We start from the raw sequence: 22825 nt of genomic DNA, 5'->3' as shown, positions 1-22825 counted from the left end.
TAAATGTGGTTGCGGCTTAAAGATATTCTCCTTTCCTCTCAGAACTGGAATGGGTTATAGTTTACGAAGGTGTATAATCATGTCTGTGCAAATGACAGGAAAGCAATTGTGCAATTCTATTGAAATTCATATGATGGAACAATCTGCCAGGAAGGGGACAGGGATGGTGATGACAGATCATTCCACTCAAACAGCAAACACACACAATCATGCTGATGCAGACAAGCCCAGATAAACATAAACACACACACACACACACACACCCTTAAAACTGTATAGCAATCAGATTTGGCTGTCAGCCAGTGAAAGATATTACAGCTATAATTCATTACTCGCTGGCCTGGGCTGAACCTGGATTTTACTGTCAGGAATGAATAGTAAAAAATGAGGAAATTGCCGTTTTTATGCAGCTAATTCAATTCAATTCAATTCAATTTTATTTATATAGCGCCAAATCACATCAAAAGTCGCCTCAAGGCGCTTCATAGATACAGAGAAAAACCCAACAATCATATGACCCCCTATGAGCAAGCACTTTGGCAACAGTGGGAAGGAAAAACTCCCTTTTAACAGGAAGAAACCTCCGGCAGAACCAGGCTCTGGGAGGGGCGTGGCCAGCCGGTTGGGGTGAGAGAAGGAAGACAGGATAAAAGACATGCTGTGGAAGAGAGACAAAGGTTAATAACAGATATGATTCAATGCAGAGAGGTCTATTAACACATAGTGAGTGAGAAAGGTGACTGGAAAGGAAAAACTCAATGCATCATGGGAATCCCCAGCAGCCTACGTCTATTGCAGCATAACTAAGAGAGGATTCAGGGTCACCTGGTCCAGCCCTAACTATATGCTTTAGCAAAAAGGAAAGTTTTAAGCCTAATCTTGAAAGTAGAGATAGTGTCTGAATCCAAAGTGGAAGCTGGTTCCACAGAAGAGGGGCCTGAAAACTGAAGGCCCTCCCTCCCATTCTACTTTTAAATACTCTAGGAACAACAAGTAGGCCTGCAGAGCGAGAGCGAAGTGCTCTAATAGGGTGATATGGTACTACAAGGTCATTGAGATAAGATGGGGCCTGATTATTTAAGCAGAGGTGTGGACTCGAGTCACATGACTTGGACTCGAGTCAGACTCGAGTCATTAATTTTATGACTTTAGACTTGACTTGAAAAAATGTTCTAAGACTTGTGACTTGACTTGGACTTTTACACCAATGACTTGGGACTTGAATTGGACTTGAACCGGTTTACTTGAAAAGACTTGATATTTTACCCCAAATATAAAATTTAACATGCATATTATATAGAGATTGAAAATGTGACGTCATTCACGGGTAGAACCGCAAAGGATTCTGGGAACTCGTGGCAAGCGGTACTAGCGCATGCAGGCTTTCAATTAAAATCAGTTATACAGCGATAAAAAGAAACACAAAAATGTCAAGAAGCCGTTGTATTATTAACTGCAATAGCCGGTCGCATGACAGCCACGGGAAGCCGACGGGTAAAGAGATCGGTTGTTATCGGATTACGTCGTTGAAGAGAAATTGTTCGAGCCATGTTTCCGAAGTAACAAAGATGTGACGGATGGCCTGGATTGCAGCCATTCAAAGATCAAATATAACGTCCCAGAACACTCCAGCTCACAGGTTAGTCTGCTCCAAGCATTTACACGAAGGTCAGAGTTTTGTTGTAGTTAATACGTCATTTTTCTTAACATAATTGGTGATATAGGTTACAAGCAAGTCTGGCGCTGAACAGAAATTGTCGCGCTATGCTCCTTTATTTATTGTGCATAAATAGTGAATTGTCCTGACACAATATTGCGTTTCGCTTCTGTTATTATGGTACATTGACAAAAACATATACTTTTATTCACAGGATAAAACAGGTTTTTTGTATCACTAATTGCCCAGTACGATTACAGCATACAATATTGTTGTCACTGCTACATTTCTGTGATGGGTACCAGAAATTATTTCCACTACTAATTAATTACCATTGAGCTCAAAGGTCCTATTAATAAACGGTTAACGAATGTGTATTTATGACGACAATTTGTGAGACTGGTAAACTTATGATACGTACGATGGTCTTTCGTTCTACACGGTGCATTTCAAGGTCCTGCACCCATCCGTCAGTAAACTGTACCTGGGCTTGTTGCAGTGACCTGAAGTTACTAAACTTCATGAGTGTATGCACTCACTCCAAGAAGCGTATAATTATAAATATGCATATAAATATGCTAAGATGAGATAGCTGACTTCATCTAACTAGCAAATGTTGTCCAGGCTACGTTGGTGATGCAGTTTTTTTTTAATATGTATGATATTTTTGTCATGCGATTTTAAAGCCGGTCCTACAACCGCATCCAAGAATAACATGCAGCTTATCTCAGAACTGTCGGTGAAAATTATTCTTGGAGCTAGGTTTAATTGAGCTGCATTTTAAAGAGGTGCAATTTCACAATTTGTGTATATTTTCTAAGTTCACTATTTTGTCATGTGTTGAGAAAAACACAGATTTTAAAATTACATGGTCTAATATTTACATTTAGCATAACTGCAACATTATTTTTTCGTTTGTTTTTTTTTAAAGACTCGAAAGGACTTGAAATTCAAAGTTTCAGGCTTGTGACTTGACTCGGACTTTTACACCAGTGACTTGAGACTCGACTCTGACTTGCCTGACATTACTTGAGACTTGACTTGAGACTTGAGGATAAAGACTTGAGACTTACTTGAGACTTGCAAAACAATGACTTGGTCCCACCTCTGTATTTAAGACCTTGTATGTGAGGAGCAGGAGTTTGAATTCAAAGCTAAGGAATCAAAGTTTAAAAAAAAAGAATAAAATAGAAGACAGAGGAAATATATTGGAAAAGGGGAAACTGGTATGTTGGTAAGATGGAAGAAATATAGTTGAAATCAATTAGAATATCAATGGAAACTGATTGGAAACAAGAAAACACAAGAGGATTGTACCCAGACAGACCATAATGATCTAGATGAATGAGGTACGTATGTAAGCATGAATCTTGATAGGCATTTTCATAGAGGAGGTAGAGTTTGGAAACTTAAGTGTCACCAAGTGAATAAAACAAAGACCTCTTTTGACTCACTTTGGCTCACCTTTGTCCTTTATTTAAAATCCCAGGTTAGAGCTTTAAAAAAAAGAAGTTCAAAAAGAGATTATAAGACTTTTTTTGCCCTCCAGTTTTCAGCTTTAATTAGGCAGATAAATATCAATGTTAGTCAGCAATTCAGAGTCTCACTATTCTTAAAAGGAACTCACATACATCTGCATAATCTAAAATGAAATATAGTATCCTTTAGGTGCATTTTGAGAGAAATGCAGACTATGTATGTTGCAACATTTCACAAATATTTTAATGAATAGAACTAGATCCAGTGGTGTTTTTTTTTAATGTATATACAACTATTTACTTAAAAATGCAGCCAAATTAGGTACAGACTTTTTGGCTAGCAACTGTCATTGTCATTGCCATTTGTCATTGTTTTGACACACAAAACAATGACCAAGTCAAGTCACAGTCTTAGAACATTTTTTCAAGTCAAGTCTAAAGTCATAAAATTAATCACAGTCTGACTCGAGTCCAAGTCATGTGACTCGAGTCCACACTTCTGGTATAAGCTGCATATCTCATTAAACTGACAGTATTTACGGGGGCTTGTTACCCTGTTGAATTGGATCACCAGTGCCCGAGTATGCCAAGAGGAACCACACTGTGAATCAGTGCCATTTATTGACAAAAGACAAAAAAGAACCCATCACAACAATTTTGATCATAACCATAACTGACATTTATGATTCAATATGTTCTGGGAAAGAGAGCAACAATCTGTTCCTGTGAATGAAGGTCTACAAATCCATTTAATGTGGGCTCATTTTAAAAGCAGGATATGAGAGATGGTGTCAATCAAAATTCTGATCAAGCAAAGGGGATCTGTGAGGATGCCTATCAGAGCTTGTCCTTGATTGGGTGCACGCTTCAGTCATGTCATTAGTTCCTTTGCAGGACCCTTAGTTGAATATAAGTTGGCAGGAAATGAGATAGGGGGAATAAGCGCCAGCAAAGATAAAATCCTTAGAAAGGATGAGTGGGATGTAAAAAAAAGAAGAGAGAAAAAAAATCCCTTTCGCTACCACGCCTCCAGACCTGAAGTGCATTTAAGGGCTGCTCATAAAAACGTGATGACTAAATCCACAAAGCCAGCACTGAGATAGGAAATTTGTGGGGATGATGATGTGTCATGAGACAGCTGGAAGAGGAGAGGGGTAGACAAAGCAAATTTGCACTTTACCTGAGTAATGGTAAAGTGCATTACCCCCCCCCCAAACGAAAACAAAACAAAAAAAACCTTTCCATTGATTCATTCTCTTCCGCTTATCCTTGTCAGGGTCATGGGGGGGACTGGAGCCTATCCCGTGCTATCTTAGGGCAAAAGGCTGGGTACACCCCAGACAGGTCGCCAGTCTGCCGCAGGGCTAACACATAGAGACAGACAACCATTCACACTCACATTTACACCTATGGGCAATTTAGAGTTGCCAGTTAACCTATCCCCACTAAGTGCATGTCTCTGGAATGTGGGAGGAAGCCGGAGTATCCAGAGAGAACCCACACAAACACGGGGAGAACATACATTCTAAATACATATATATTAGATATGGATGTTCTTTACTATTCACTATAGTCCTTATGAATGATGAAATCGCAACTTTTACTTTGCTTAAGTTTGTCTTCTTACTGTGGTGAAAGAAGCCAGATTGACATTAATTATTCACTGCTTTTAACCAGTGTTGGGAAGGTTACTTTTAAAATGTATTCCATTACAGATTACAGAATACATGCCCCAAAATGTATTCTGTAACGTATTCCGTTACATTACTCAATGAGAGTAACGTATTCTGAATACTTTGGATTACTTAATATATTATCATGCTGTTTACAACTACGTGAATGTACTATTGCTGTGATTTATTACTGTTACTGAAGGTCCGCGGCTCCGAACCGTAGTAAAGGGACCTCTGGCTAATACGTCGGGTTCGTGTTGGGCTCGTAGCCGAAAAATAGCTTTACTTTGTTGTCTGGGTCAAGTCTGCTTGTGAGAGACAGAGAGAGGCGTTGAAAGACTGCTCCAACGGAACTTATTGTCTTTGGAGGAAAACACGAACACGGTGTACAGTTGAGTTTTAATAGCTTACTTTCAACTGGGCTCATCAGGCACTCTTCTTGGCTGCAGTGGTTATTATTATATTTACATGCTTCCAGCTCCCGTTTCTGCTTGATGACAGCTCGTACTTTTCCTTTTTCTCCCTCTCTCGCTCACAGACACATAACGGGTATGGCAGTCCATTCTCCCTGCAGCATGGACTACACTGCCTATGAGGCTACATTCTTTAGGGCTATGCCTGTAGCATTCTGCCTATTAGCTTAGCACAACAACAACAAAAAGGCGCTCTCTCACCCAGGAAACACGCAGAGAGCGAGCGTCACCCTGTAATCATGGCAACCGTAACGCTGCCACCTGGAACAACAGAACGTAGCTGTCAAACAAAACCCAAACAGTCCTGACCTGCGACAATATGAAACAGGGAAGTACCGCCGTGTAATCCATTTATTTCAACAAAGTAACTGTATTCTAAATACCACCTTTTTAAACGGTAACTGCAACGGAATACAGTTACTCATATTTTGTATTTTAAATACGTAACGGCGGTACATGTATTCCGTTACTCCCCAACACTGCTTTTAACAAATTTTTATCTATTATCATTATCATATTATTGCATGTGTCCTCTTTAGGCTAACTGGCCTTTAAAACTAATGGCTTTGATAGACACTTTTAGACAACTATGTATTCATTAACAGTTATTTTTAGCCAATTTAAACCTATTCAACCACACTCTAATTACTACTACTACCTATTAAGATAAATTTTCAACTCTTTCAAATTGACCAGTTATTCATTAAAAGAGCTAATTAAGGTTTATGGCCAACTTTCTAAAAAAAAGTCGAATTTCACTCTTTTTTTTCTGTCCTTATTTTGACCAGATGCACTGTAAACCCATTCATCCACCTACGCATCAATCCATTCATCCATCCATTTTCTTCCATTTATCCAGTTCAGGGTTGCAGATGGCTACGGGGTGCCTGACTGAATAGAGAATGAATAAAACAACGAGAAAAAAGCAAAGATACTTTATTGTTCCCCAGTTGAAAATTACTTGTTTTTTTTTTTTCTTGTTTTTTTTTAAGTCTTCAAATGGGAGTAAAGAAGTTTGAAGGCAGTGAGAGATAAAGAAAAAGAGCTGAAGAATGTGTGTGTTTGCAGGCACACAGGGGACTTTCAAAACCACACTCAAAAAATAGGATCTTCAAAGGTAGCCAGCTCATAACCAGAACAGCAGGTCTGTGAAAGGAAAATACTAAAAGACACACAAAAATAACATACCAGGTAAGAGAAAGAATGAAAACAAACCTCCAACACTGACTGTTTTCAAAAAGGGAACAAAACTTTTAAGTGAGTATAGAGTGTAGGCAGAGAACTCGGAGGCGACTGCCACGGGAAAGAATGATAGGAGTGGACAGCTATACACAGAGGTACATGTGTACAGGCAGACTAAGAGTCTTTAGATGTTGATAAATGGGCAAAAATAAAGGAAGCACACATTCCCACATAAATACTAGGTTGACCTAATTGCTAAGTCATGAATAGATGACTGATTTTGAGCACAAAGGTTCAGTCTGTTGTGACAGGATGTCTAAATATTAATGCAATATTGTTGTTTACTCATATTTTCCTAAAGCTGACAGGACCTGAGCCAAAGCAAAAGGACACAATAACACAATCCGTTGCCAAAAAACAGGACAACTATTATTTTTAGGTTTGCCCCATACCTTGTACTGGCATGATAACAAAAATCACATAATAAAAGGAAATTATAATCATGTAGGTGTGTGATATAAAGGACAGGTAGGAGTACAAAACAAGATGCTGCTCTTACAAAAGATGTAAATTATTTCGAACACTTGCGAGTATGAGCAGCGAATGGGAATGAGACAGCAACAGGAAAGCACAGAGAGGTGGGAATAGATTCTTGTGAGAAATATGGGCATCTGACAGACAAAACTGGCAGACGCAAACACTGGAAAATGGCGCTCACACCCGCTGATTGTTTACGGGCGTTACAAGATATCTCAATCGGTTCCTTTATTGGCCTCATGAGGTGTTGGGGGGAACACGGAAGGGAAGGCGAGACGGAGGAGTTACATTGCATCCCGGGTGAGTCCAGTAAAGCTTGGGTTGGCTTCCAACCCTAACTCTAACACTGATGGATCTGCTAACACCTTACCGCGGTGCAGCATGGCCGAGCCATCTCACTGATCTTACTCTCTCCACCACTAATCTATCCATCTCACACAGACAAGACAGACCCACTGGATGTATCGCCTTCCAATCATCCCATCACGGTTAACCGCAGTCAAAAACGAAAGGAAAGAATAGGAAAAGTGTTAGAGAGAGAAATAGGTATTGATTTGATCAAATATACTGCTGTGAGCAGGTTTGGCCATGCTCAGCAGCTTAGCACCCCGAAATAGAAAGCATGAAAGAGAGACTTGGTGTGGGTGGCCTGTTTAATAAGACAGCAATGAAGAGGGGAAGCAGCAGTCATGACTGCAGCAAACAGAGGGAAAATGTTGCACAACAGGCAGAATTTCTGAAAAGGGGGAACCTTTTCAGAAATGTGTGTGGCAGAATGCACATTGAAACAGACCATAAAGAAGCCAACAGTCTGGCTCTATAATGCTTAATTTGAAAGTGAATGTGAAAGCAGGTGCGCATGAGATTAATGCTTCTGCTTGCTTCCAGATAGTCGATCATACAAGTGTGACTAACATGGGAGTTTGTTTAAAACATGGTTGTGTGACTGCTTGGGTTTCTAGGGGTTACCTTGGTGAATATAGTGTGATTAGAAATGATGCAACAATGAAATACCGTGCGTGTGCGTGCATCCGTGTGTGCATGTGTGCATATGTGCAGAACTGTCTCCCTCTGGCAACGTGACAGGGATATGACTGGTTGTAATTGCCTGCTCCACTCGACTCAGCGAGGGGTTAATAATGCCAGTAGCCCCTTATTCCTACAGTCACCTTCCACTGTACTGCTCTGACAGTTGCATTCACTCTGGCCAGAATAATCACGTACAGTAAATAAACAAATGTAGTTGCATCTATCTTTACTCATGTATCATGTACAGCATCGGAACACCCTATAGGTCTGCTGCTTTGCACGATTCGCCTCCAGAATCAGATCATTAGATACTTGGTACATTCTCCATATTATAAATAGCCCAGAAGGCTTAATGGCAGTGCTAGGCATTGGAATGACTTAAGATTTGATAGACGCAACAGTCCCATAAGCCACATTCCCATCATACCTTAAGCTCAATTGGATTTAAACCACATTTTACATCAGGGTTTAAGACATCATCAGCTGCTATAAATTACTAATCATACTACTGTTGGGAAGTATAATATGTGTCAGCTGGAACTACTAGACACTTATCACAGCTCAGATACTGAATGGTGTGATATTCATTTAGGAATGTAAAACAAGCATTCAGTATTCATTACAAAAGATTAACACTTTCAGGAAATACTTTGAGGCTCAACTCACTGATTTGAAAGCAAGAGTTCTGCTCTGCTTCCCAGGGAGGAGCACAAAAACCATCTCCATTAAAAGACCCTGTAGCCCCGTGTTCCCCAGCGAATGTAAGAGATTGGCAGCATCTAATTACATTCTGATGGGGTCTGTTCCTTTAAGGTACTAAGGTGCTATTCCATGAAGAGAGGCATTCTGAGTCTCCCAGGTCTCCAACTTGCTACTTTTAGGATCACCGTTTAAATTGGGTCCTGGAAAAAGGTGCTGATGGTGTGTTGAGAGGAGATTGGGCTGCTATGATACTGGAACTGCAAGGGGAATTAAAATGCTGTCATGCCGCAAGCAATAAAACCTATCTAAGCATCACCTGGGATTTTCTTCTTCACTAGAGCATATATACACAAAGTTGCAAAGTACTATAATGTTCCTGTGGAGTGACCACCTGCAGATGTAATAAAAAGCTAAATATGTAACTTGGAAGAGATTATATTTGAGAGATCATGCTGGTAAGTCGGCTGTATCCACGTACACAAATGAGGTTAAAGCATCTTACCTTCACGCTCAGGGTGCAAAATAGGCTTATTACCACTCCATCATGCCTACTGTGTTTATGTTAAGCTTTTACAGTTGAATTCTTTGTTTTAGGAGACATTGCACTTTCACCATCTTAAGGAATCGCTCACTTTTCCACAATGTGTGCCAGAGCTTTCTTGTCAATAAAACTACACGTCTGCAAAACCCAGACAGCAAGAAGAACAGCGTAACAACTCGGGGGCCTGTCTGGAGAAAGGTATAGCTTGAGAAATAATCTCGGATAATGGCATCCGCTGAGGTGGAACTGTAATTTTATGATTTCATGTGCCACAGTGTGTACGATTGCAGCTGACACTGTTGAATAGAGAGCATGGGTGTGTGTGTGTGGCTATGCACACAGTGCAAGGCTTGACAGGAAAGTGTTAATTCAACAAAGAAGAATAAGATCCATTCTGAGAACAGGCATGCAGTTCTATTCCAGCAGAGTCAAGGTCCCAGTGTAATGTTTCCTTCTTTTTATTCATTTCATATATAAAGATACGGTTAACGTCAGTGAGAAAAATGTTACTTTAAAGGACAATGGCAGCCGCACATATCTGACCATGACGTGGAGTGTACTATTGACAGTGTATAAATTACAAATACTAGCAATAATAATACAAATTCCGTTGCGGATACAAATTTTGATGACGTTGAGTGTTAAGTAAGTCTTTCTAAAAATAGCTGTTAATAATTGGCGATGTTCAGGCAAAGCTTTGTTCAGATTGGCCCACTCGCTATGGAGGAGATACAGCCACAATCGTACTACTAAGATGTCCAAAGAGATCGTGATAAGATTACCTGTAGTAAAATTACTCTAAGTACAAGTGAAATATTTGGATTGTGGATATGAAAACAGGGCTCATACACAAGCAGCACAGAAAAACATCAAACTACCACCTTATGAAAGAGTTATAGAGTATATTTGATTAGAGAACCACTAGCATATTTTAGGATTTGTTTCCCAATGGCTGATACAACATCCCAATCCTTCACACACAGAAACCTTTTACCTCTAATTGTACCATCTGCCGTGTAAGATGTTTTATAATCCTGCGCGGGAGATAATGCATTACAAACAATCAGAGATAGAACAATCACTCTGTGCATTTCTGAAATCCAGAAGAAGAAAAAAACAGACAAAAAACTAAAGCTCCAGATATATGAAGCATCTGCAAGTACCTGAGGCAACTCATTATAACTTCGGCAGTGAACCAGAGAATTGCGCAGTATAGTCACATCCATTACCAGTCACAACAATCATCATCTAGCCAACTGATATGTCACAAATCTTTAGCTTTATGCTTGGCCAACAAATAATTGTTTGTGGTTTTTTGCAGCTTCTGTTTACTGCAAACCAAACCAACTCTATGTCAGCAGATCACACTTGTGGGAGTGGTTTTCAGCTTGGTACAGATATGAGGCAACACATCAAAGCTCCCAGCTATTCTTTTTGGGGCTCCTACTGTCTGTGAACCACATGATCTACCAATAGCAATAGCAATATCATACATTATATGGTTTAGTTTTTAAGCTTGGCAAACTTGCACAGCTGCTGCTCCCACTTATTCTCCACTCATCCTGGGAGAAAAAGTTGCTTCAGTTCTCGCCAAGGCAAACAATGCCGCACTTCAGCTGTGTTATACAACACAAAGTGAAATTTAAAGGCAACACAAAAGCGCACAAAGTCAACAAACCTGAAACAAAGACCTGTCAACTCAGGGTGAACATGTTTTAACTTGAGCACAATTTTGTAGTTACCCCAAGCTGTAAAGTAGTATCTGACTCCACAAGATGAATGTGCAGAGACAGCGACAAAAGATGCGGGTCTGAAGGGAAATGAGAGAAACAACAGGAGCTCCTTGTAAAGCCTGGATTTAGTCAGTCTGAACTGTCACAAACAAGCGTCACAAACACAGTCACTTTCTGCTGTTTTAGCGTCTGTACTGCCATTTTGGGACATGCACACTTGATGTAAGTGGCCAAAAGACAAAGCAAATCACAAGAAAAACCAAATGCGCTTAGAAAGCCAAAGCCTCCCCAAAAGGTACTCCACTGCACAAAATCACATCACCCCACTCACTGCCACTCTGCACCACTTATATAACCTGTAAGACCTCTATATGAGTCCGAGATTGAAATTCTGGTGAAGTAGATGAAAACTGGCAGGAGCTATTACATATATTCTGTGTAATGTCACCTCAAGCAGGTCTCTTATCACTTGGAATATACCAATGGAATGCACTGGGGGCATGACTGGAGTCCACCATATCTAGAATTGGGGAGAGGTGAATACAGACTCAAAAGCAGTCAAAAATAGAAAAGCGATCTGGTCATAAAGAATATTTTTATGTGAAATATTAAAATGTGCTTATTAGTCCAATTGATGTTAATGCCTTCCAAATAAAAACTGGCAAACCTCACATCTCATTATATAAGATGAGAAGATTTTGGAAACTTTGACTGCTTTGAGCTCTGAGCTTTGGGGCTACGAGTGCAAGCAATTTACTTTTAAGTTAAAGGCAGTTAAAAAAAAAACAAAAAAACCAACTCAAAGTAATGAAATATCTAAAATTAAATTAGACAGAGTAAATTTATGACGAAGACTATAAATCTATGTGCAACAAGTAGAAGAATATTTTAGACTTTGCAGGGTATAATAACAGCGTGGACTAAAAATACAGGGAGTGCAGAATTATTAGGCAAGTTGTATTTTTGAGGAATAATTTTATTATTGAACAACAACCATGTTCTCAATGAACCCAAAAAACTCATTAATATCAAAGCTGAATATTTTTGGAAGTAGTTTTTAGTTTTTTTTTAGTTTTAGCTAATTTAGGGGGATATCTGTGTGTGCAGGTGACTATTACTGTGCATAATTATTAGGCAACTTAACAAAAAACAAATATATACCCATTTCAATTATTTATTTTTACCAGTGACACCAATATAACATCTCCACATTCACAAATATACATTTCTGACATTCAAAAACAAAACAAAAACAAATCAGCGACCAATATAGCCACCTTTCTTTGCAAGGACACTCAAAAGCCTGCCATCCATGGATTCTGTCAGTGTTTTGATCTGTTCACCATCAACATTGCGTGCAGCAGCAACCACAGCCTCCCAGACACTGTTCAGAGAGGTGTACTGTTTTCCCTCCTTGTAAATCTCACATTTGACGATGGACCACAGGTTCTCAATGGGGTTCAGATCAGGTGAACAAGGTGGCCATGTCATTAGTTTTTCTTCTTTTATACCCTTTCTTGCCAGCCACGCTGTGGAGTACTTGGACGCGTGTGATGGAGCATTGTCCTGCATGAAAATCATGTTTTTCTTGAAGGATGCAGACTTCTTCCTGTACCACTGCTTGAAGAAGGTGTCTTCCAGAAACTGGCAGTAGGACTGGGAGTTGAGCTTGACTCCAAAGTCAACCCGAAAAGGCCCCACAAGCTCATCTTTGATGATACCAGCCCAAACCAGTACTCTACCTCCACCTTGCTGGCGTCTGAGTCGGACTGGAGCTCTCTGCCCTTTACCAATCCAGCCACGGGCCCATCCATCTGGCCCATCAAGACTCACTCTCATTTCATCAGTCCATAAAACCTTAGAAAAACCAGTCTTAAGATATTTCTTGGCCCAGTCTTGACGTTTCAGCTTGTGTGTCTTGTTCAGTGGTGGTCGTCTTTCAGCCTTTCTTACCTTGGCCATGTCTCTGAGTATTGCACACCTTGTGCTTTTGGGCACTCCAGTGATGTTGCAGCTCTGAAATATGGCCAAACTGGTGGCAAGTGGCATCTTGGCAGCTGCACGCTTGACTTTTCTCAGTTCATGGGCAGTTATTTTGTGCCTTGGTTTTTCCACACACTTCTTGCGACCCTGTTGACTATTTTGAATGAAACGCTTGATTGTTCGATGATCACGCTTCAGAAGCTTTACAATTTTGAGACTGCTGCATCCCTCTGCAAGATATCTCACTATTTTTGACTTTTCTGAGCCTGCCAAGTCCTTCTTTTGACCCATTTTGCCAAAGGAAAGGACGTTGCCTAATAATTATGCACACCTGATATAGGGTGTTGATGTCATTAGACCACACCCCTTCTCATTACAGAGATGCACATCACCTAATATGCTTAATTGGTAGTAGGCGTTCGAGCCTATACAGCTTGGAGTAAGACAACATGCATGAAGAGGATGATGTGGACAAAATACTCATTTGCCTAATAATTCTGCACTCCCTGTAAGGCTGGTGTTTCTGTGTATGTTACATCGGTGATGACAGTTTAGATTTAGGTGTTGTATTATATTGCAGAATTGCTTTTTCACAAGATTCCACCACTTGCGACTCAGTTTTTTTTCTTTAATGACATATGACTTATGCTCTGTCATATGTCTTAGAGACATGCATTGGCTGCCCTCCAGCATCAGGCATAGAGGCAAAGAGATAGGAACGACAAAGTCTGGTTCTGGAGGTTGGAAAGCGCTGAATCGGCTAGAAGACCGTGGTTCAAGTTCTGTTCAGCTTTGTGTTTCCACCCTTGCCCTGTTTTGTCTTCACTTGCTTTGTATTTTAGCAGTTGCTTGCTAGGTAAGGTACCAAAAGCTGTTTGGTTAGGTTTAGATTAAGTTGCTCATTCACAGTAACCTCACGCATAAACCCCCCCAAAACAAAACAAAAGCAAAACAAAGTTGAATGCATTTATATGTGGCACCAGGGGAGATCTTTTCAGTCATACATTTGTGATAAGATGGAAGTAAAAGACCGATCTCACCATTATCATACACCTGATGCAGCACATCACCAACACCACAGGACACCTTGTGCATATCTTTTAGATCATAGCAGAATTAGTTCTCTCCCTCTCTCTCTCTCGCTTAATCATGCCTCTATCTTTGCATTGCAAACTCACAAAGAGACGCACTATCACCCTCGATTAGGCTCCATTTTAACATTTTAACATGAATGGAAAACACGATGATGGGTCCATACCACTGGGATTCGGCTAATCATCTCCATGGCAACTCTGCCCTGTCAATGCCCACACCTGTCACAGCGTGAGTCTATCCAGCTTGCCGCTGGGCTGGAATTCCACCTGTCCACTTTGCTTCCTCCAAAAATGCACAAGCTGCAGCTTTGACAAGCCACTGGAACCTGAGGAGGTGCTCTGTGCACTCACACAGACGCACACATGCACACTGACACGTCTCATGCATAATCACACATGCAGCAAACGGCCCTTGCACAGGACTAACGAAACATGAAAAGTGGCAACGTATAAAATCACAGCGTGTTAGCGCTGAATGTCTGTCAGATTTTTTTTCTCAGCAGGAGCAAATAAAAAAAAGTATTTTATAAGATATGACTATTCAGATAAGAGATTTCAATCACCGTTTTTTTGGAACAGCAGTTCTCAAATCTGTGGCTGGAGAACCTTACAGAGGAAAAAAAGATTCAAGGAGCTGCTCAAAAATATGTCCACTAAAGCTTTTTAGTCTAGTTATTTCAGAACTTTCATGAAAACAGAAACACATTTAAATTTTAATTTTGTTAAAAGTGACATACATTTAAATTGACTTTGACTTTACAGATAATATATGTGGACTTAGTTTAACAGCATTAATGCATTGACTGGATTTGTTTGCTAGCACCTGAGGACAAATTTTGGTCCATAGTTGCAACTTAATGAGGCCCTATGAGGATCCCCAGATCTCACTTCAAGAACCATTTCTTTGAGCTACTAAGAGGTAGGAAATATAGGAAGCATTCTTTGCATCAAGAAATTCTGTACAAATCAACACCTTGACACAAATATATTAACTGTATGGCTGTGGCTCCAGAGGTAGAGCAGGTTGGCACACATTAACACATCAGATCCCACAATACCAAGGCTCTTTTCTTCTGCTCCGGCAGAGCAGAGCATTCGACTTGTTGGCTTGCAAACACAAAGTATCCTCCCCTGTATAGAGCAGGAACGGAGGGGGGGATGGGTGCAACAGAGAGCCACTCTGCTGATGATGAGGCCAATGTGCTGGGGCAGAGGAGTCTGCGCCCTCTGAACGCTGAGTTACGCAGTGGAACTAGACCCCCTCTGTGTGTGAGCTGCAAAGGGCAGCCACTTTGTGTGTGTGTGTGTGTACATTTCTTTGAAAAATGGTGACTTAGACATTTCACATTACATAATACAGGTAAGTAAAAGGTTAAAAGAAGGTGTGTTGAAGTGTCTGCATGGTAATGTTGCAAAGACAAGGAGAGGGAGACAAATGGAGGGCTGTAACAGGGTTGCAGAGGTGGGTCGGGATGGAAAAAAAAAAAGAGATTTGTGATGTATGATGCTGAGTAAAAGCAATCATGAACTTGAGGAAATCCTTGCGGGCCCTCCTGTAAAGCGCTATAAAACTGCAGCTTTAGATGCTCTGAATCAATACGATCTGCCAGCTCTTGCTCTTTCTCCATCCCAAGGGCCACACATTATGAAAAAAACATTACATAAAAAGGCAAATATTACTGTTGGGAAGCAGTTAGTCACAAACACACAGCTTAATGAGCACCAAGTAAGAACCTCAAATTGTGCAGTCACTGCCCTGCAAAGATTCCTTTTTCATCTTTGCACAAAGAGTTACTAACACGGAATCTCAGCAAATTAACTGTTCTCTGCGGTCGTATTGTGGCAGTTTCTTATCCCTTGTGCGATCAATATTAATCAGAGATGTGAATTATCTCAGCGATTCAAGGCAATTAATTTGTTTTGGGGTTTTTTTACAGCCCCCCCAACCCAAACCTACCTATCTGTTCCCAAGGAGGCCCATCCTTTAGCTTTTCCCTGCCAAAAGGCTTAATTAATTGTATGTAGTGAGTCTATAGGGCCTGTTTTTTCTTTTCTTTTTGGCTTCCTGTTGATTTTCCTTTAGCTTTAGCCTCGCCCAAGCCCAGTCATGCTTATAGAGGCGCCCCAAACCAAAATGGCACTCACTACAAATATTGACACAGTCACCCAGGGGCTGCGCCAAACGAATGCTGCCCCAGTGACAGAGGCATCTGTGACTCCAAATGGAGCATGGCAGAGCACTCGAAGTAGGAGTGTACGATGTGTGACGTGGAGGAGAAGGACGAGGAGGCAAAGAAAGCAGATGCAGACTGCTTCATCTCCTTTTTCCCCCCAGTTCTTCCTGAGCAACTTACTCTGGTTATCTCTCCGACCGACTCTTGAGCCCATTCTATACATTTTATGATTATTTCTTGGGTTTTTTCTCCTCATTAGCCCTTTCTCCCTTGCTGAGCAATGGCCTGAGCTGATGATGACTGATTTGCAGGGAGCTGACAGCGGTTTCTACATGGCACGATTAAAAAAAGTCTTCAGCCTGGATATTGGTGCGTTACTTAACAAGTGAATATGACCGTACTGCTATAGAATTTTGAAGCTGGGCACAGCTGTCCTCTTCTATCAATCCCAGCCTAACTGTACAGATCCAGAGAGGTAATAAGGACCCCGGTAGTCAATTAGAGAAACGGTACAATGGATGGATAGGGCTAGAACATAAGGAGGAATGGTGGAAGGAGGAGAACAGAACAGGAAGCTCGTTAGGGAAAGGCCGGCGCAGGAGAGGGAACGTGTGTTTGTGTATGTAAGGGGGGTGTCAGAGGAACAATGGCTCAGCCAGGGTGCAGTGATCCAGGAAAGATCAAGCTGTCGTGTGGCCCCCTAGTCCATATGTACTATTTAAACAGCATGCACACACAGCTTGACGTGCCACCATCAGTTTTCATACTGTGTGTGTGTTTGTTGGTTTTGATGTATGCTCTTGAACGCTTGCCTATCCGAGTCATTTGAGCAAAAGTGAGACGTGAAACGTGGAGACAGATAGGTGAGAGAGAGGTTACAGTGTGCAGTGACTGTGTGTGCGTGTGAGAAAATGAGGGAGGTGGCAGGTGGGTTGGGGTGAGGTGGGGGGGGTGGATTTAGTGCTGCCAGCGTTAGTGCATGACATGTGGGTGGATATTGAAGATGTTATTAGTATCACATTTGCAGGTCTTATAAAACTGCCACAGAGCTGGGTGGTTTTCATACGTCTTCAGCTGATATGCGTCGCGCTGTCATTTGTGTTGCCTTTCCAGCAGCTGCTGGGTTGATCATTCAGTGATGGCGCGGTAATTACTTGCCGTCTCGTTTCTCTGTTCTGCTTAACCTCCCTGTTGCACTTTGGTCAAAATTGGCCGTTTCATAATTTTATTTTCCAATAAAGAGTGGTTCTTCTTCTCTGCTGCTTGACCATAAGGCTTTAAAGGCACCCTCCACAGGTAATTGCCAAGGATGTAAAGCTAATGATTTCTCACTAATATTAACTATAAGGCTTTACATTATTTACATTCCTTTTTAGAGTGAGAAGTATTCTGCAACCACACTCTTAATCTCGCAACAAGTGATTATCTCTCAGATTCCCCATTTCTGTCCTCCCGGGAACCAATTTACACCTTGCTTGAGCTAAAATTTGCAAGCATGCTGCACTGCTGTTGTGAATGAAACACTTGATCTCATTTCGGATCTGGGCACGAATGGGAAAATCCAGCCTGGATGATGCTCTGCATAAGGAGGCTCTTCCTGAAAGAGCTAGAGGATACTCTGGAGATTGTCATGGGCAGCAGCCTTGACCAGTCTGGCAAGGGACGGAGAAACTCTGAGTGTAGACGCTGCTTGTTGAGCAACACAGCTCAAAAACATTAGAAAACACAGTGAGATGCCAAAGAGATGCTGAACCAGTCATGAAAAGGTTCTGCAAATTGCATACACTGCACATCATGGCTATTGCATAACTTCCATAACTAAACTCAATATTTTAGATGGAAAAAAACTCATGCACTTTTATGATAAATTAGACACTGAATTCTAAATGATCACAAAGGTTGTGCTGATGTAAAGAATATGTTTTGATTCCAAGGAAACTAAGATACTGGTATGATTGAATATAAAACTCTTTCATGGCCGAATACTTTAAAGTTCAATATATACCTCAGACATTTACTCTAACTAAAGTAACCATTTCTCAGTCTTATTTCTGCTGCTCTCTAAATGTATTTTTATCAGTCACTACTGTGGTAAGTGGGTTGGCTTTACTTTTATTTGAGCAGGATTAAAGTTATGCCTCCTCCCAGCCCAGAGAGTTGCCAGCTTGTTTTAATGGTTTTTTTTGTTTGTTTCTTTGGGGGTGGAGTTGTCATTATTGTTGTTGTTGTGGTGCTCACGGTAATGCAAAGATTACAATGAAAACAGCAACATCTGCTTCCAGAAGTTTAATCCCTCTGGATAATCCAAAGAATATCTTGTTTTATAGTTTCCATCAAAAGCAAATGGTAAACGGCCTGTATTTGTATAGTGCTTTACTTAGGAAATTTTATGGTGCTCAGTGGAAAAAACAACAACAAATTTAATAAATATAAGCAGGTTTAGAAGGTTTGGCTTTGCTATCCTCCTTCTATCCTCTAACCAGCTGGGGTTTAAAAAAAAGGATGGGCATCAACCATGATTTGTGAGTTGCTCATCTGGGTTAAAAGCAGCCCTACTAGGCCTACTGCCATTGGTGACAACATCAGCCATAACCAATTGTAGCAGCACTGACTTTAAATTAAACAAGAAGCTAGTTTGTGCTTATTTACTGCTCTCTACTTACAGGGTGGAAGCAGAGCAGCAGCATACACGGTTCTTCAAATGAAGATCCAGTATCCCCTACTGTAAAGTTTTAGAGTGATTCCCTGCGCTAACAAATCCATTACATGATTACCAAGCTCCCATAGCAGAAAGACAGAGATACTGCTGGCTATGTCTGACCTGTTAATCCAGATTCTAAATGATGCCAAGAACCAACGAGACATGAATCATTGTCGCTGTTAAGTAGCATGTACCAGTTCACCCACCGGCTGCCGTAGCAAGAGTTTGTCTCGGCTCAGTGGGGGAAAAAGTAAAAAACAAAACAAAACAAAAAAACAATGGAGGGAATTGTTTAACACGGCGCACAGATGGCGACTTGGGGAAGCAAAATAATCGAGATCGCCGCTAACACGTGTGCTACACTCCATAAATTAAAGAGGATCCAATGGCAGGAAATGCGGGGTTTGAGGTGGAGAGCGAAGAGAGCGCTCACAATGCATGCTCAACAGATGGGTAGAAAATAAGAGAGACGGGAGCAGAGCTCGGAGGCTCCTCTGCGCTCCCGTTGTCGCGTCCCGTTTGTCATCCCCGCTCAGCGTCACCGGAGCCACCTGCTCACTACCGAATGTGGGAGGGGAGGGGGGGCATCTGTGGGGCCGTTTTCTCCGACTAAACCCTGGCACACTTATTTCACTGAAAACAGCACCGACTTAGACCGAGAGAGGCACTGCGGCAGACGCACGGCACAGTCAAAGAGGTGCCCACGAATGCATTTTTCACCCACCCCATCAAATAATCAGACCCAGGAGTTTCATCAAGCAAGCGTTCAAAGGGCTTTCTGTTGCGTGCTGTGATGCCAGTACGGATGTTAGCCCCCCCTCCCTCCTCGGTTATTCAATCCCACGATCAGTGGCGTCTTTAGTACATCCTGGCTCTTTAACATTCAATCGGAGAAGGCACCCACTCACCCAGGCGCAGAGCGCTCGCTGGGGGGTGGTGGTGGTAGGGGCTCAGCATCAGTACCTCGATCATAAAGATATAGATACTGCGACCGGCCGACGATCGTTGCAAGCATCCCTAAACCTTTCGTGGAAACGTCGAGGAGAGATCCGCACGTGGGAAGAGGTCTGGTGTGTGGACCTTTATCTAAATTAAGAATGACATCGTGCCCCCCCAACACACACACACACACACACAAAAGAAACCGCTTCTTTCTTTTGTTGAGGTGTTGAATGCAGGGTTGTGCTGATGAGACTGCATCAATAAAGCGAGAGGCGAACCAGTGTGTTGCAAGCTGGAAATAAAATTGCCTGTACGTGCCCACGGTGCTCTCTGTGCAAGTGTGTGTTTCTTTCGGCCACTGCGGAAAGTTACAGGTCTGACAGCGGGTTTTAAAGACAGACTTACAGTTCTCAGCGTCTCCCACTGAGGGATTCGGCATTCAGGGAGGATTGTGCTTTCAAGCAGAGTTCTATTAATGGGATCTAACTCAACGGCTCAGGCGTGTTTGGGGATTTTTTTTCCCTACTGTGACCGCTACTTTCGCTCAGGTCCACGGATCACATACCCCCCCCCCCCCCCCCCCCCCCTTCCCACCCCCCAACCAACACTGATAACTGTCCATACAGCTCAGTCTTGTGAAACTGCCCCGGACGGGCGAAAAATAACTGTACTGCAGCCTGAACGTTAGACTATATGCGTCATTAAAATCGGACTTCCACACAGCATGGATGACATGAATGAAATAAATAGACAAACCGGCAGTGTGGATGGCGCAAAGAAACAGTATCCCCCCCCCCCCCCCCCTTTTTTTTTTTTCAAAAAAGCTTTGAGTTGTGTGGGTAAAGCATGTTACCTGATCGCTGTCAGCAGCAGTTATTTGATGCGACGGCTATTCCCCGATCGGTTCCGCTGATACAAATTAAGTTTCCCATCCATGGCACGTCTCAGACTGAGAGGGGATACTATCATTCATTCACCCTCGCAGCCGCGCGGAATCTTCTTCCAACAAATGTTCTCCGCGAGGCATCCCACTTTGGCGTGTCCGAATCAAGCCCAGAAACAATAAGTGTGGAAAACAAATCAATGATTCGATCAATTAAAAAGAAAGAAGAATAGCTACGGACATGAAATAATAATGATCAATTTAAAAGAAAAAGCATCCACAGATCAAATGAAAGAACAGAACAGAACAACGCAAAAAATAATAATGCGATGGTGAAATGAAAGAAGAAGGACTTCGTTATTGTAGGTGTCCAGTTTTGTTAGAAAATTTAAAATAATAATAATAGTAGTATTAAAAAAATAAATAAATCCACGTCATATAATCTCCATGGTTTTACGCGTATATTCCAAAGCAGTGTGGGGACGCGCTCACAGTTAACAGCGCCGCAATAGCAGGGGCAGAGTGGGATAGCGGCTTTATTTTCAACTGATGCTCGGTACTCCAAGTCCAAGGAAGCTCTTCTTTTGGTTGAAGCTGGGAGAGCGAGTAGGGGCAAAAACAAGAGAGGGGCGGGGGGGAGAAATGGAAAATTAAAAAAAAACAAACAAAACAAAACACAATTTTTACTCCTTTAACTGCCTCTATTCTCTCCTCTTCTCCGTCACGGAGTAAAGCGTGTCTGCGAGTCTTGCCTGCTCTGGCATTTAGGATGGGTATCCACAGGCAGCGGCTCACAGTCGGGCATCTGGCTCCCCTGCAGTCGCTTCACAAGCGGAGGACAGAGATGCGCGCCCTCGCTGCCCTCCGCCGGGGATCCGAAGCGCGTTCACGGCGGAACACCCCCGCCCCCCCTTCTCTCTCCCCTCCTTCCTGCTCGTCCTAGCCTCAGTAGCGTCACCCGTAATGACGTCAGCACGCGCAGCTTCCAAATACAGCATGTGCACGGGCCCAGATTTATTCAAATTCATAGTTTTTTTAAAAAAAAGGATAATTCTCCATATTTATAAAGCTGAGACAATTCTCTGGCTTGTAACAGTTCACACTTATTTTTCACTGATATTTCTGCAACATCTCCCACGTGATCAGGAACAAAAAGAAACAAACAAAAAACAGTCAGAGATGATCAGTTAACAGTTATTTCTGCTAAATTTGCTCTGCACTTGCAGCTTTTACTGCAAAACCACACACTGCACAGCTAAGTCCACATGCAACACCCTTGTTACCTCTTCATGCCTTCTGTTTCACATGTTGTAAAACACTGAATAGATTTAGCACGATCACTTTTTTGTTTGTAACCAGTCTTGCAATACTGGAACTAAAAGGCTATCACATAAACAACAGAAAAACACACTCTTTTAATATTTCCATTTTGTGTTGTTTGCTGTTTTGTGGTTTTGTGTATAGAAGTGTCCTCTGCAGTTTACATGATGTGATTAGAGACTGGAGAGTGCAGAATGTAGCCTCATGGGCAGTGTAGTCCGTGCAGCAGTGAGAATGGACTGCCATACCCGTTATGGGTCTGTGAGCGTGAGGTGGGAGAAAAAGGAGAGTGGAAAAGTACGAGCTGTCATCGAGCAAAAACGGGAGCTGGAAGCATGTAAATATAATAATAACCACTGCAGCCAAGAAGAGTGCCTGACGAGCCCAGTTGTAAGTAAGCTATTAAAACTCGACTGTACGCTTTGTTCGTGTTTTCCTCCGAAACAATAAGTTCCATTGCAGCAGCCTTTCAACGCCTCTCTCTGTCTCTCGCAAGCAGACTTGACCCAGGCAACAAAGTAAAGCTATTTTTCGGCTACGAGCCTGACACAGAACCGCCGTATTAGTCAGAGGTCCCTTTACTACAGTTCGGAGTCGCGGACCTTCAGTAATAGTAATAAATCACACAGCAATAGTACATTCACGTAGTTATAAAATGCATGATAATATGTTAAGTAATCCAACGTATTCAGAATACGTTACTCTCATTGAGTAACGTAACGG

General features: G+C 41.8%; 1 protein-coding gene across 20 annotated transcripts in view; it reads right to left on the bottom strand.

The window, feature by feature from the left end:
• Positions 1–21609, bottom strand: part of adgrb2 (adhesion G protein-coupled receptor B2) — a 269007-nt gene extending 247398 nt beyond the window's left edge. For 11 of the 20 annotated variants that reach the window (XR_013095409.1, XM_012918225.3, XM_012918224.3 and 8 more), the window contains exon 1: positions 20753–21608. The gene's annotated coding sequence lies outside the window, so the exon portion shown is untranslated. Of the gene's footprint in view, positions 1–20752 lie in introns of all 20 variants that reach the window. The other 9 variants (XM_012918219.3, XM_012918221.3, XM_012918233.3 and 6 more) reach the window with 2 other exon arrangements.
• Between the last annotated feature and the right edge of the window lie 1216 nt (positions 21610–22825).

Source organism: Maylandia zebra, linkage group LG22 (assembly GCF_041146795.1).
Source record: "Maylandia zebra isolate NMK-2024a linkage group LG22, Mzebra_GT3a, whole genome shotgun sequence".
Classification (NCBI taxonomy): Eukaryota; Metazoa; Chordata; class Actinopteri; order Cichliformes; family Cichlidae; genus Maylandia; species Maylandia zebra.
This window is presented reverse-complemented; position numbering and strand designations above follow the sequence as displayed.